This window comes from Scyliorhinus torazame, chromosome 5 (genome assembly GCF_047496885.1).
Source record: "Scyliorhinus torazame isolate Kashiwa2021f chromosome 5, sScyTor2.1, whole genome shotgun sequence".
NCBI classification, from domain to species: domain Eukaryota; kingdom Metazoa; phylum Chordata; class Chondrichthyes; order Carcharhiniformes; family Scyliorhinidae; genus Scyliorhinus; species Scyliorhinus torazame.
In genome coordinates, this window is record NC_092711.1 from 156191390 (window position 1) to 156203693 (window position 12304).

The 12304-nt window shown below is 50.5% G+C and overlaps 1 long non-coding RNA gene across 2 annotated transcripts; it reads right to left on the reverse strand.

Annotated features, from left to right (window-relative positions):
- Positions 1-572: 572 nt before the first annotated feature.
- Positions 573-11067, reverse strand: LOC140420255 (uncharacterized). 2 transcript variants are annotated; one of them, XR_011946245.1, is made up of 2 exons: positions 10729-11067; positions 573-3267 (listed from the first exon to the last, which is right to left on the reverse strand). It is a non-coding gene; the product is annotated as an uncharacterized lncRNA (long non-coding RNA). The 2 variants fall into 2 exon arrangements; XR_011946246.1 differs by lacking the exon at positions 10729-11067 and adding an exon at positions 10430-10601.
- Positions 11068-12304: the final 1237 nt, after the last annotated feature.

The following is a 12304-nucleotide window of genomic DNA, read 5'->3' on the forward strand; positions in this document are numbered from 1 at the left end:
GACATGGCAGGGTTTATAAAGCTGGAACGGATTAAGTTCGTCCTAAGGGGATCGGCTCAAGGGTTCACCAGGCGGTGGCAACCGTTCGTCGAATACCTCACAGAAAGATAGAGGGAATGGAAAAGAAGAAGGTAGCAGCAGCAGCCCAGGGGGGGAGGGGGGGGGGGGGGAGGGGGGGAGGAACCAGAAGGACTCTCAGGGTTGTTAATATATATGTATAATATGTATAGGTCGTTGCTATAAATAATTGTATATTGGACTGTTAAACCATATTTTTGGAGAGTGTTTATCTGAGACAAGGCAGTTGCCATTTAGTTTTAGTTTTCGTTTTTGTTATATACTATTTATTCTTTGTTTATAAAACAGGTCATTGTTATTTATACGGTTATATTATTGTGTAAAGGACACACAAAGTACTGTGATGGTTGACCAAAAATTTTCAATAAAGTATTAAAAAAAAAAAAAGAAATATGCTCTCCCAGGCTGTTACGATCCCGGTCGGGACTGTTAATATTTAAAGAGAAATCCAAACACTCAGTAATTAACTAAAAGAACCGTAACACAGGATTACATTCCTCTTAGCAAAACAAACTTTAATGGAAATTAAACAAAATGAATAAAGTTCATGCTACTAACCTAACACCTATTTAAGTTCTAATCCCATTCTACATTCAGTTCCACCCAAGGGTTCCCTTACACACCAGTCGACGAGGACCCAGGTTCGATCCCGGCCCTGGGTCACTGTCTGTGTGGAAATTGCACATTCTCCCCGTGTCTGCGTGGGTCTCACCCCCACAAGCCAAAGGTGTGCAGTGTAAGTGGGTTAGCGATGCTAAATTGCCCCTTAACTGAAAAAAAAATTGTGTACTCTGAATTTATTTGTTTTTAAAATCTGTATGAATATTGGCCTCGGGGGCATTATACAGCAGACAAATCCAGGAGGCAAATGTAGGACCGATTGCAAATCTCCCCAAAATCTCAAATAATTAGTTCCATTCCAGCCTATCAAATGTTTTTCAGCATCCAAAGACACCATGACCTCAGGCTCCAGAGCAGTGGAGGGGGAGAGGACAATGTTTAAGAGGCGTTGAGCATTGGCCGACAACTGCCACCCCTTCACAAAGCCTATCCAATCTTCAGGCACGATAACTGGGAGACACGGCTCCAGCTGGAACGACGCCCTCAGCCAACAGCTTAACATCGGTGTTCAGAAGTGAAATGGGTCGGTACGGCCCACCTTCTACTGGGTCCTTGTCCCCCTTGAGGAGCAAAGAAATTGAGGCTCGAGTGAGGGTCAGGGGTAGTGACCCCCTGCACAGCGAGTGGTTAAACATGTCCATTAACAAAGGTATGAGCTGCTCCGAGAACATTTCTAAAATTCAGCTGGGAAGCTGTCCGGACCTGGGGCTTTGCCAGATTGCAGCTGCCCAATACACATCAATATTCCTGCCCGGCACAGGGGGGAATCCAATTCCCATCTCCTGCCTCCCTCTCCGGTCGGGAAATGTAAACCATCCAAAAAAAAATCATACCTGATGTGTTTGGAGGCTCCGACTCATACAGCTCACGGTGATATGAACCGAAAGCTACATTAACCTGGAGAGGAGCTGATCCAGGTTACCTTCCTTATTCCGAAGGTGATCAGCCTTCTCCCCATGTTTGTGCAAGGTGTCCCTGGAACACCGTAACTGACCCACAGCCTTATCCATAGGTATCAGTTCAAATTGGAGCTGTAATTTCGTCCTGTACGTCAGTCGCTCCGGTGTTGGGACAAGTAAATATTGGCGGTCAACTTCCAAAATGGAGTCCACCAGTCTTTGTCACTCCAATCTCTGTTTTCATGGTGTGAGATTTATGTGAGATCATTTCCCCCATGATTACATCTTTAGGGCCTCCCAGAGTGTGGAAGGAGATATTGACTCTGATTTGTTGAGCTTTGGCCGCAGACAACCACTCACAACATTTGTCATCAGACCTCAGCGTGGTGTCGAGTCTCCAAGGTGGGCGTTGGGAAGGGCCAAAATCAACAAAATGAGGGGCGTGGTCAGAGATGACAATCGCCGAATATTCGGCTGCTGCCACTGAAGGGAGGAGGGACTTAGCAACAATAAAACATCAATTTGGGAATAACAAGACTCCACTAAAATTACATTTAAGCTCCTATTCACAAACTTACCCACTGTCAGAATGAACATGGTTCAGTCCTGGATGTGATTAACAGCAGCAATAACAGCAGAATCCAACCCCTGTCATCACTTGTGAACCCGCTGGTGTCTCCGCAGGTGTGTTGACCGAGTGAATCCCTTCCCATACACGGTGCAGGTGAACGGCCTCTCCCCAGTGTGAACTCGCTGATGTTTCTGCAGGCTGGATGAATGTCTGAATCCCTTCCCACACTGAGGGCAGATGAATGGCCTCTCCCCACTGTGAATTTGTTGGTGTCTCCGCAGGCTGGATGAATGTCTGAATCCTTTCCCACACTGAGAGCAGGTGAATGGCTTCTCTCCAGTGTGAATTCGCTGGTGTATCCGCAGTGTGGATAACTGAATAAATCCCATCCCACACTGAGAGCAAATGAATAGCTTCTCCCCAGTGTGAACTCGCTGATGTTTCCACAGGGTGGATGAATGTCCGAATTCGTTCCCACACTGAAGGCAGGTGAATGGCTTCTCCCCAGTGTGAACCCGCTGGTGTGTCTGTAGGTGGGATAACTGAGTGAATCCCCTCCCACACAGAGAGCAGATGAATGGCTTCTCCCCAGTATGAACTCGCAGGTGTGTCTGTAGGTGGGATAACTGAGTGAATCCCTTCTCACACTGAGAGCAGGTGAACGGCCTCTCCCCAGTGTGACTGCGTTGATGAGATTCCAGCTCTGATGGGAAACTGTATCCCTTCCCACAATCCCCACATTTCCACGGTTTGTCCATGTTTTGGGTCTCCTCGTGTCTCTCCAGGTCCAACAGTCAGTTGAAACCTCGTCCACACACACAACACGTGTACAGTCTCTCCCCGCTGTAAATGGTGCGATGTGTTTTCAGGCTGTGTAACTGGTTAAAGCTCTTTCCACAGTCAGTGCTCTGGAACACTCTCAGTCGGGTGTGTGTGTCTCGGTGTTTTTCCAGTCGCACTGATGTTTAAAATCTTTTGAAATCAACAGGTCGGGCAAACATTTCTCCTTCCAAATTTAATGGTTGATGAACCGAGTGACTGTCAGATCTAGACGTGATGTTTGAGATTTCTGTCTGTAAATCCTATCCTTTTAACATCCTGTAAAAGGAGTTTACAAAAGACATCACAATCAGTACAGGATAGAAATTTAGAACAGATTATTTTAATTTCTTTGGAACATTCTTTCCTCTCTCATTCCCCAAAAGCTGTAAATCTCCGCCCCACACACTCTCCCTCCATTCTCACTCGGCTGTATCTAATATTCACCCTCCCAATTCTCCTGAAGGTGCTGATTCAGGCTGACTGACAGATCCATGCTCACTGCTTCCTGTCCTGGACACAGAGATCATAAGAAATAGGAGCTGCAGTTGGCCATTCGGCCCATCGAGCCTGCTCAACCATTCAATGAGATCATTGGCTGATCTACCTCAGCACCATTTTCCCAAACTATTCCCCAGTTCCCTCGATCTCTTCAATATCGAGAAACCGATCAGTGTCTGTCTTGAAAATACTTGATGACTGAGGCTCCACGGTCTCTGGGGGAGAGAATTCCAAAGTTTCACCACATCCTCGAGTGAAGAAATCCCTCCTCATCTCAGCTTTCTCTCCATTTTCCTGCCTTTTCCCCATAACCCTCGACCACCTCGCAGGTTTCGATGGGGAAGCAGTGATGGTGAGCGTGCCTTTTGTTTCTCTTTGTTTGAGGCTGAGAGGATGGGGGAGGGGTGGACTGTAAGGGCGGAGGGAAGTCAGCGGCCTTGGCCGGGGGCCACCATGCTAGCTGGGCGGGCTAGTTAACGGGAGTGAAGTGGGCGGTTGACAGGAGGAAGGGGTGGTGGGGGGAGGTGGGGGTGATTGGGTTGTTTTTTTGTTTGGGTGATGGGGGCGGGGGGGGGGGGGTTTCTGAATTGACTGCGGTTGGTGTGGCGCAGTTGGGAAGGGAGAGATGGCGGCAGATTTCGGAAGGCGGGCCTGGTGACCCGTGTTGGGGGCTGGCTTAAAATGGGATCTGGCTGATCGGCAAGGGAGCCCACCCCCCCCCACCCCCCCCCCCACCGACCAGGCTGGTCAGGTGGAACGTGCGAGGGTTGAATGGGCCGGTTAAACGGTCACATGTTTTTGCGCATTGGAGGAGCCTGAAGGCGGACGTGGTGTTCTTGCAGGAGACGATCCTGGAGTTGGGGGATCAGACGAGGCTCAGGAAGGGGAGGGTGGGGCAGGGGCTCCACTCGGGGTTCGACATGAAGACGAGGCGGTGGTGGTGTTGGTTAATATGACAGTGGCTTTTGAGGTGGGGAGCATCTTGGCCGATTGGAGGGGTAGGTGCGTGACCGTCAGTGGGAAGTTGGGGGGGATGCCGGTATTCCTGATTAATGTCCAGAATTGGGACGAGGTCGACTTTATGAGGCGGGTGTTGGGGAAGATCCCAGACCTGGACAATGCACCGGATGATTATGGAGGGTAATGTTGATACGATCCTGGATCCGAGTTTGGATCGGTCGAGTTTTAAGTCGGAGGGGGGAGGAGGGTCATGAAGCACATCAGGGGGTGGACCCACAGAGGTTTGGGAGGCCGAGGGAGAAGGAGTTTTCGTATTTCTCCCGTATGCGCCGGGTGTATTCCCGGATCAACAGTTTTGTTATGGACAAGGTGCTGTGGGCCGGGGTGGCCGACTCGGACTACTCGGTGATTGTGGTTTCCGGCCACGCGCCGCACTGGGTGGATTTATGGGTGGTGAAGGGAGAGGCCCAATGGCCGCAGTAGAGGTTAGATGTGGGGCTGTTGGCGAATGAGGGAGTGTGTGAGCGAGTGACAGCTTCCACACGGGGCTATGTGGAGTTCAACGACACGGGGGAGGTCACAGCCACCACGCTGTGGGAGGCACTTAAGGCAGCAGTTAGGGGGGAATTTATTTTAATCGATGTGCATAGAGAGAGGGTGGAGCGTGAGGAGAGGGCGAGGCTGGTAGGGGATATTCTGAGGGTGGATCAGAGGGACTCGGTGGCACCGGAGGAGAGGTTGTTAAAGGAGAGACAGAGGCTCCAGATGGAGTTTTGGTTGGTGTCCACAGGGCAGTTGCGGAGGGCCAGAGGGGCAGTGTATGAGTGGGGAAAAGGCGAGCAGGATGCTGGGCCATCAGCTGAAGAAGCAGGCAGCGGCGAGGGAGATTGGTACAGTGAGGAACGAGAGGGGCATCTGGAGGGGGTGAATGGGGCATTTGAGGCCTTCTGTAGGAGGCTGTACGTGATTAAGCCCCAACCAGGAAGGAGAGGTCGAGACGGTTCCTGGATGGGTTGGAGTTCCCCAAGGTGGAGGGGGTGAGGGTTTGGGGCTGAAGGAGGTCTGTGTGTATGTGTATGGGCCCCGTGGGTGAAGCAGGTGTTCCTGTAGATGGGATGGGAGGGGGTGGGGTGTTGCTGAATTTGACAAATTATTATTGGGTGGCGAGCATTGCGATGGTGAGAAAATGGGTGATGGAGGAGAGATCGGTGGGTGGGCGGGTGGAGGCAGCGTTGTGTAGGGGCACGGGTTTGAGGGCACTGTTGTTGGCACCTTTTCTGTTCTCCCCGGTCAGGAACTCCGTGAGCCCAGTGGTGGTGTCGGCGTTTTGGGTGTGGGGTCAGTGCTGGCAGCATTTCGGGCTGGAGGACATGTCGGTGTGGGCACCGATACCTGACAACCACAGCTTTGTGCCGGCGGGGCTGGATACGAGGTTCCGGGGGTGGCGGCAGGTCGGAGAGAGAACTTTAGAGACTTGTTCACAGGGGGGAAATTTGCGAGACTGGAGGAGTTGGAGGAATTGTGAGATTTGCAAAAGGGAACGGCTTTAGGTTCCTGCAGGTGAGAGATTTCTTGAGGAGAGAGGTGCTGTTCTTCCCGGGGCTGCCGCCTCCGGTGTTGCAGGACAAGTTCAGAGGATGATATAGGGGAGGGGACGGTGTCGGATATCTACAGGGAATTGATGGAGAGGGTGGGTGCCCCGGGGGAGGAGATTAAGAGCAAATGGGAGGAGGGGTTGGGAGGGGAGGTGCAGCCGGGACATGGGCCGAGGCCGTGCGGAAAGTGAATGCGTCCTCGCCATGTGAGAGGTTGAGCCTCATCCAGTTTAAGGTGGTGCATAGGGCCCACATGATGGTGGTGAGGATGAGCCGGTTCTTTGCGGGGGTGGAAGGTGGTGTGGCCGTGTGCGGAGGGCCCGTGAATCACGTTCACATGTTCTGGGCGTGTCTGAGACTGAGGGGTTCGGGCAGGGGTTCTCAGATGTTATGGGTGTGGGGGTGGCCCCGGGTCCGGAGGTGGCGATATTCGGTGTGTCGGAGGATGCGGGACTCCAGGTGGGGAGAGAGGCCGATGTTTTGGCCTCTGCCTCCCTGATAGCCCGGAGACGGATTTTGTTGTGCTGGCGGGACTCGGAGCGGCCGGAAGCGGGAATGTGGGTGAGCGACCTGGCAGAATGCCTGCGGCTGGAGAAGGTCACGTTCGCTTTGTGGGGGTCGGTAGAGGGGCTCACCCGGAGGTGGAAACCTTTCATTGATCATTTGGTGCTCACCAATGGTTTACCGTCGTTGAATATTGAGCTTCAGAGAGGGACTAGACAGGGCTGCCCTCTGTCTCCTTGTTGTTTGCGTTGGCCACTGAGCCCTTGCCGGAGGATATTTCATCGGAGTCTCTGATATCAGGACTGGAGGGTGGGGTGAGGCAGCACAAGATCACTCTGTGTGCAGATGACGGGCTGCTGTTTGTGTCGACCTCCAGTGTTTCAGTCCCGGCCATTATTGGAGTAGTGGATAGATTTTTTTTTTTTTTTTTTAAAGTATTTTTATTCAGATTTTAGCATTTTAACGATTACAGCACAGAACATTACAAAATAAAACCAACACAAAACCCCCAGACCCACCCCACCCCCAACACCCGAACCAACCTCCCAACCTCACTCCCTCCCTCCCCACCTCACTCCCACCCCTCCTCACTCCCTCCACTCCCCACCTCATTCCCTCCCCTCCTCACTCCCTCCCCTCCCCACCTCACTCCCTCCCCTCCCCACTCCCTCCCCTCCCCACCCCACTCCCTCCCCTCCCCACTCCCTCCCCTCCCCACCTCACTCCCTCCCCTCCCCACCCCCTCCTGCCCCCTAGCAGTTGATGATAACCAGCTCCTTGAAATTATAGATTCATAGAATTCCTACAGTGCAGAAGGAGGCCATTCGGACCATTGAGTCTGCACCGGCCCTTGGAAAGAGCACCCTACATAAACCCATGCCTCCACCCTATCCCTGTAACCCAGTAACCCCACCTTTCCTTTTGGACACGATGGGGCAATTTAGCATGGCCAATCCACCGAACCTGCACATCTTTGGAATTTAATATAAACAAACCCCATCTCTTATGGAACCCCTCACTCACCCACTTAGAGCAAATTTTACCTTTTCTAAATAGGAGAACTCCATTAAATCCCTTGCCACACCGAGGCACAGGATAGAGAAACTAACCTCCACCCCAACGGAACCCGCCTGCGAGTGATCAACGGGGCGAAGGCTAAAACATTCCCCGCTACTGTCTGCAACTCCGGCACGTCCGACACCCCGAACATGTCCCCCAGGGGACTGGGCTCTAAATCCACACACAAGATCACCGACATGGTGCTGAAGAACAACCTCCAAAATTTCACCCAACTTCGGGCAGGACTAGAAGATGAGAACATGATTGGCTGATCCCCTCCCTACACCGCTCACAAATATCCTCCACCCCCTCAAACAACTTGGTCAGGTGGCTCTGTGTACTACCTTTAGCTGCATTAACTCCAGCTTCGCACACGAGGTTGAGGCGTTCACCCTCCGCAGCCCCTCACACCACAGCCCCTCCTCCAGCGCCATCCCCACTTCCTCACATAAATCGCCGAGACGACCCTCCTGCCGAACTCCATCACTGACACCATCCCCTCCATCAAAGAGGAAGGCGGTGTCACCGGAAAGGTTGGAAAATCCTTTTTTGCGAAGTCCTGCACCTGCATCTACCTGAAAACCCCTCCCCTTGTGAGACCCTAAACTTCTCCGCCAACTCCCTAAACTTGCAAACTGCCCCTATAGAAATAAGTCCTTCATTTCCATCACCCCCTCGCTCCTCCCATCCCCAAAACGATGCAGCCATCCTCCCCAGCTCAAATCTGTGGTTCCCTCGGATTGGCATCAACTTTGACCTCAACCCCCCCAACCTAAAGTGCTGCACAAATTGTCTCTATATTTTCAGCATGGCCACCACCACAGGACTCCCCGAGAACTACCCGAGGGAAACGGGAGCAGCACCATCGCCAGCACCTGCAACCCCCACCCCTTACAATAGCCAGTCTCCATCCTCTCCCACAAAGCCTCCATCTCTCTGCTCCAAACATGCACCTTCTTCACGTTTGCCGCCCAATAATAGTCTAACAGGTTCGGAAGTGCCAAGCCCCTGACTGTCGCCCTTTCTGAATCACTATCTTCCTAATCCTTGTAACCTACCCCCCACACAAATGACAAAACCAACCTATCCATCCCATAAAGAACGATTTCGGCAAAAAGACCGATAAAAATAAAAACCACAGCACAATGTTCATCTTAACCAGTTGCACCCGGGTAGTGGATAGATTTAATGCCTTCTCTGCTTCTAAGATCAATTTTACTGAGTCCAAGGTGGGGAGGGGTTGAGGGCCCCCTCCTCTTGCTAACTTCCCCTTCAGATGGTTCCCCCTTGGGAGTTAAATATCTGGGAATGTCAATGACCCCCTCTTTCAAACAGCTATATGGGCCACCTTTCCACAGCTGATGGTGACTATTAGGTGGGTCCTTGCCCGGTGGTCGGCTCTTCCAATTTCATGGCGAGGGAGGATCACCTTCATTAAAATGAATGTATTGCCCAGACTGTTGTACCCTCTGCAGATGCTGCCTATACTGCTGTCAACCAGAGTCGTTAGGGGAATTAATGGAATGATTAGTACAGTTATCTGGAACAAAAAGAAACCTCGCCTCAAGTTTATTAAGCTCCAATCAACAGGAGCTAAGGGAGGGTTGGGTCTCCGGAATATCGGGCTATATCAATTGGCCTCTCATCTAAGGTTCATAAGGGATTGGGTGAGAATGGACCCAACATCCCTCTGGCTCGATATAGAAGCAGACCAGTCACTTCTCCCTCTATCCAAAACTGGCATAGGCGGATTACAGAATGCACCCCCATGGAATGTTTAATGTCTGTAGTTCATTCAAAGTCTGATATATTTGGTAAATTATGTGACCCCTATCTCAGATATATAAGTTCCAATTTGACTGACTTGCTCCTCCAGGGATTTCCATCAGTGAATTAAATTCAACTTAGGTCGGGAGTCGGGCACAGTGAGGCACGGTGGTTAGCACTGCTGCCGCACAGAGGCAGGGACCCTGGTTAGATTCCTTGAGTGGCTATCTGTGTGGAGTTTGCACGATCTCCGTGTCTGCTCTGGTTTCCTCCCACAGTCCAAAGATGTGCAGGTTCAGTGAATTCATCATGCTAAATTGCCCCTTCGTGTCCAAAGGTGTTAGGTTAGGTGGGTTGACCATGATCAATGCATGAGGTTACGGGGATAGGGTGGGAAGTGTGCCTTCGTGGAGTGCTTTTTCTGAGGGTCAGTGCAGATTGAAGGACAGAATGGCCTCCTTCCGCACTGTAGAGATTCTAAGTCATCTATGTTATTTTATTCATTTGAATTCGACTATGCTGTTAGTCCATTTGTAATATTTTGGGGGGTGCATCCTGCATTATTATCCTTCCATTTTTATATAATCTTACCCTCTTTCTTCACTCACTATGTTAACCTGTTAACTGGTTGTTCAATGGATCAGGCAGTTCATCTCGAGGCTCTGGTCGCTCAAATATCCTGTTACGAATTAATTCTGCAATGTGTTGCTTGTATTTATGCTGGCCGTATCAGTTCTGCACTGTACCCATTTTCCACAAAATTTCTATTATTCTGTTGCATTCATTGTTTAAAAATTGTTTAAAAAACATATCAAAAGAAATATCAAAAATATTAACTCATTCATGAATACTCCACGGATCCCTTTTGAAGAGAAATCCAGAAACTAACACTCTTGAGGGAAGAGATGACTGTAAGTATATACCGTAGCTACAGCACAATAATACACTACTGAAATAATAATAAATATACTACATTATAGAACCATAAATAATATATCTAATCTGTACCATTTAACAACACTGGACATATATCTGTCCGATATTAATTTACTGACCTCTTAAATGTCAGCCATCTCCTGGGGAAACCAGCCCTTTAATTGTGAACTTCAGGAAATAGACCATTCTTTTAACCCAAATAAATAAATGTGTCAAGCTGAGGGAACAAAGGATGTCAATGTCTTTAAGAGAGAGACCTGGGCCAAGCTTTGCAGAGTCTGCACTCTCCCTGGATTCACTTCCTTTCCCTTCAGTTGCTGCAAGTGACCAATTGAAGGTGAGAATGAGAAAAGAAATGGAAAGGGGGAGAAAAGAAAGTGTTTTACTCACAGATATTGGAGACAGGAGGAGGTTTTACCTTCACATCCGCTGTGACATCACAATAGAGCCCTGCCTGAATCAGCCAATTGGAATTACTCTATTCCGAAGTGTCGTCACTGGGTTCCAGTGCGCGGTCGCGGGAGCCCCGCCCCGTTCAACCCCCTCCCTCTGCACCTCGAGACCAGGTTTCCAGGCAACCGGCTGACGGCTGCGACCAGAGCTGGAGGCGGCTCGGTGATCTCCCCCCTGCCTGAGACTGCGCATGTTTGAAGGAGAGTGGCAGCTGCGCGTGTGCAGGCGAGCTCAACTCCTGAGAGGCATTGACCAATGGGAAGAGTTGCACGACCGGAAGGAGTCTGGTCCTCCAGCCAATCAGAGCGCGGGGTTTGTGTGACTGAACTTCACTCCGGCGGAAACTTCCTCCTGGGCCTTCATCAAACAAACCTCCAGACGCCGCTGGTTCTCCAGCATTCTGCACCTTTCATCAGCAGTGACGCAAATGATCACCCCCCCGGGATGAGCTTTACATGAGCTTGACGGAGTTGTCAAATATAATTTTCAGGGTCACAGGATAAAGCAACATAGTTCCCTTCAAACTTCATCAAAGTCTCGATGCTTCGTTTGTGTTGCTGTTGAAAAATCCTGGAATAAGGAAATCCTCACTCCCTCATGGAGGCAGGTCCCACCTCGCCTTACCCGTCTTCAGGACCTTCTGGTGATCTTTCAAGTTGTGGAAGTGAATGATTACAGGCACAAAGAACAAAGAAATGTACAGCACAGGAACAGGCCCTTCGGCTCTCCAAGCCCGTGCCGACCATGCTGCCCGACTAAACTACAACCTTCTACACTTCCTGGGTCCGTATCTCTCTATTCCCATCCTATTCATAGAACATAGAACATAGAAAATACAGCACAGAACAGGCCCTTCGGCCCACGGATGAAAACTATTCCTCGGCCTCAAAGACAGGATCCGATGCCCTTTCTAATTTGAAACACCCAGGCTTCACATCCAGCTTGAGAAAACGTGGCAGCCGGTCCTCGAAGAACCTAACGGGAGCCTCACCCTCCACACCTTCTGGCAGGCCGACAACTCGGATGTTCTTTCTCTGACCTTCAGTTTTCCAAATCCTCCAGGACCTCCCTCACGTCACTCGGCCGGTTTTCCCAGGATTTAATTCTTGCCTTCACCGAGGAGGCAACTTGCTCAACATTCAGGATTCTCTCCTCGGGATCGTTGATCTTTTCCTTGATGTTTTGCAGCTCGGCCTCATGAGCTCACAGATATTGAGTCAGCACACTCAGCCTCTGGTCAGTAACACGGAGAATGTCGCTGACATAGATCGGCCAATGATTCCATAGAATAGATGAGCAGGCTCGATGGGCCAAATGGCCAACTGCAGATCCTATTTGTTACGGTCTCTGTGACCAGGACAGGAAGCAGTGAGCAGGGATATGTCAATCAGCCTGAATCAACACCTTTAGGAGAATTGGGAGGGTGAATATTAGATACAGCAGAGTGAGAATGGAGGGAGAGTGTGTGGGACGGAGATTTACAGCATTTGGGGAATAAGAGAGAAAAGAATGTTCTCTAGAAACTAGAATTGTCTGTTCTG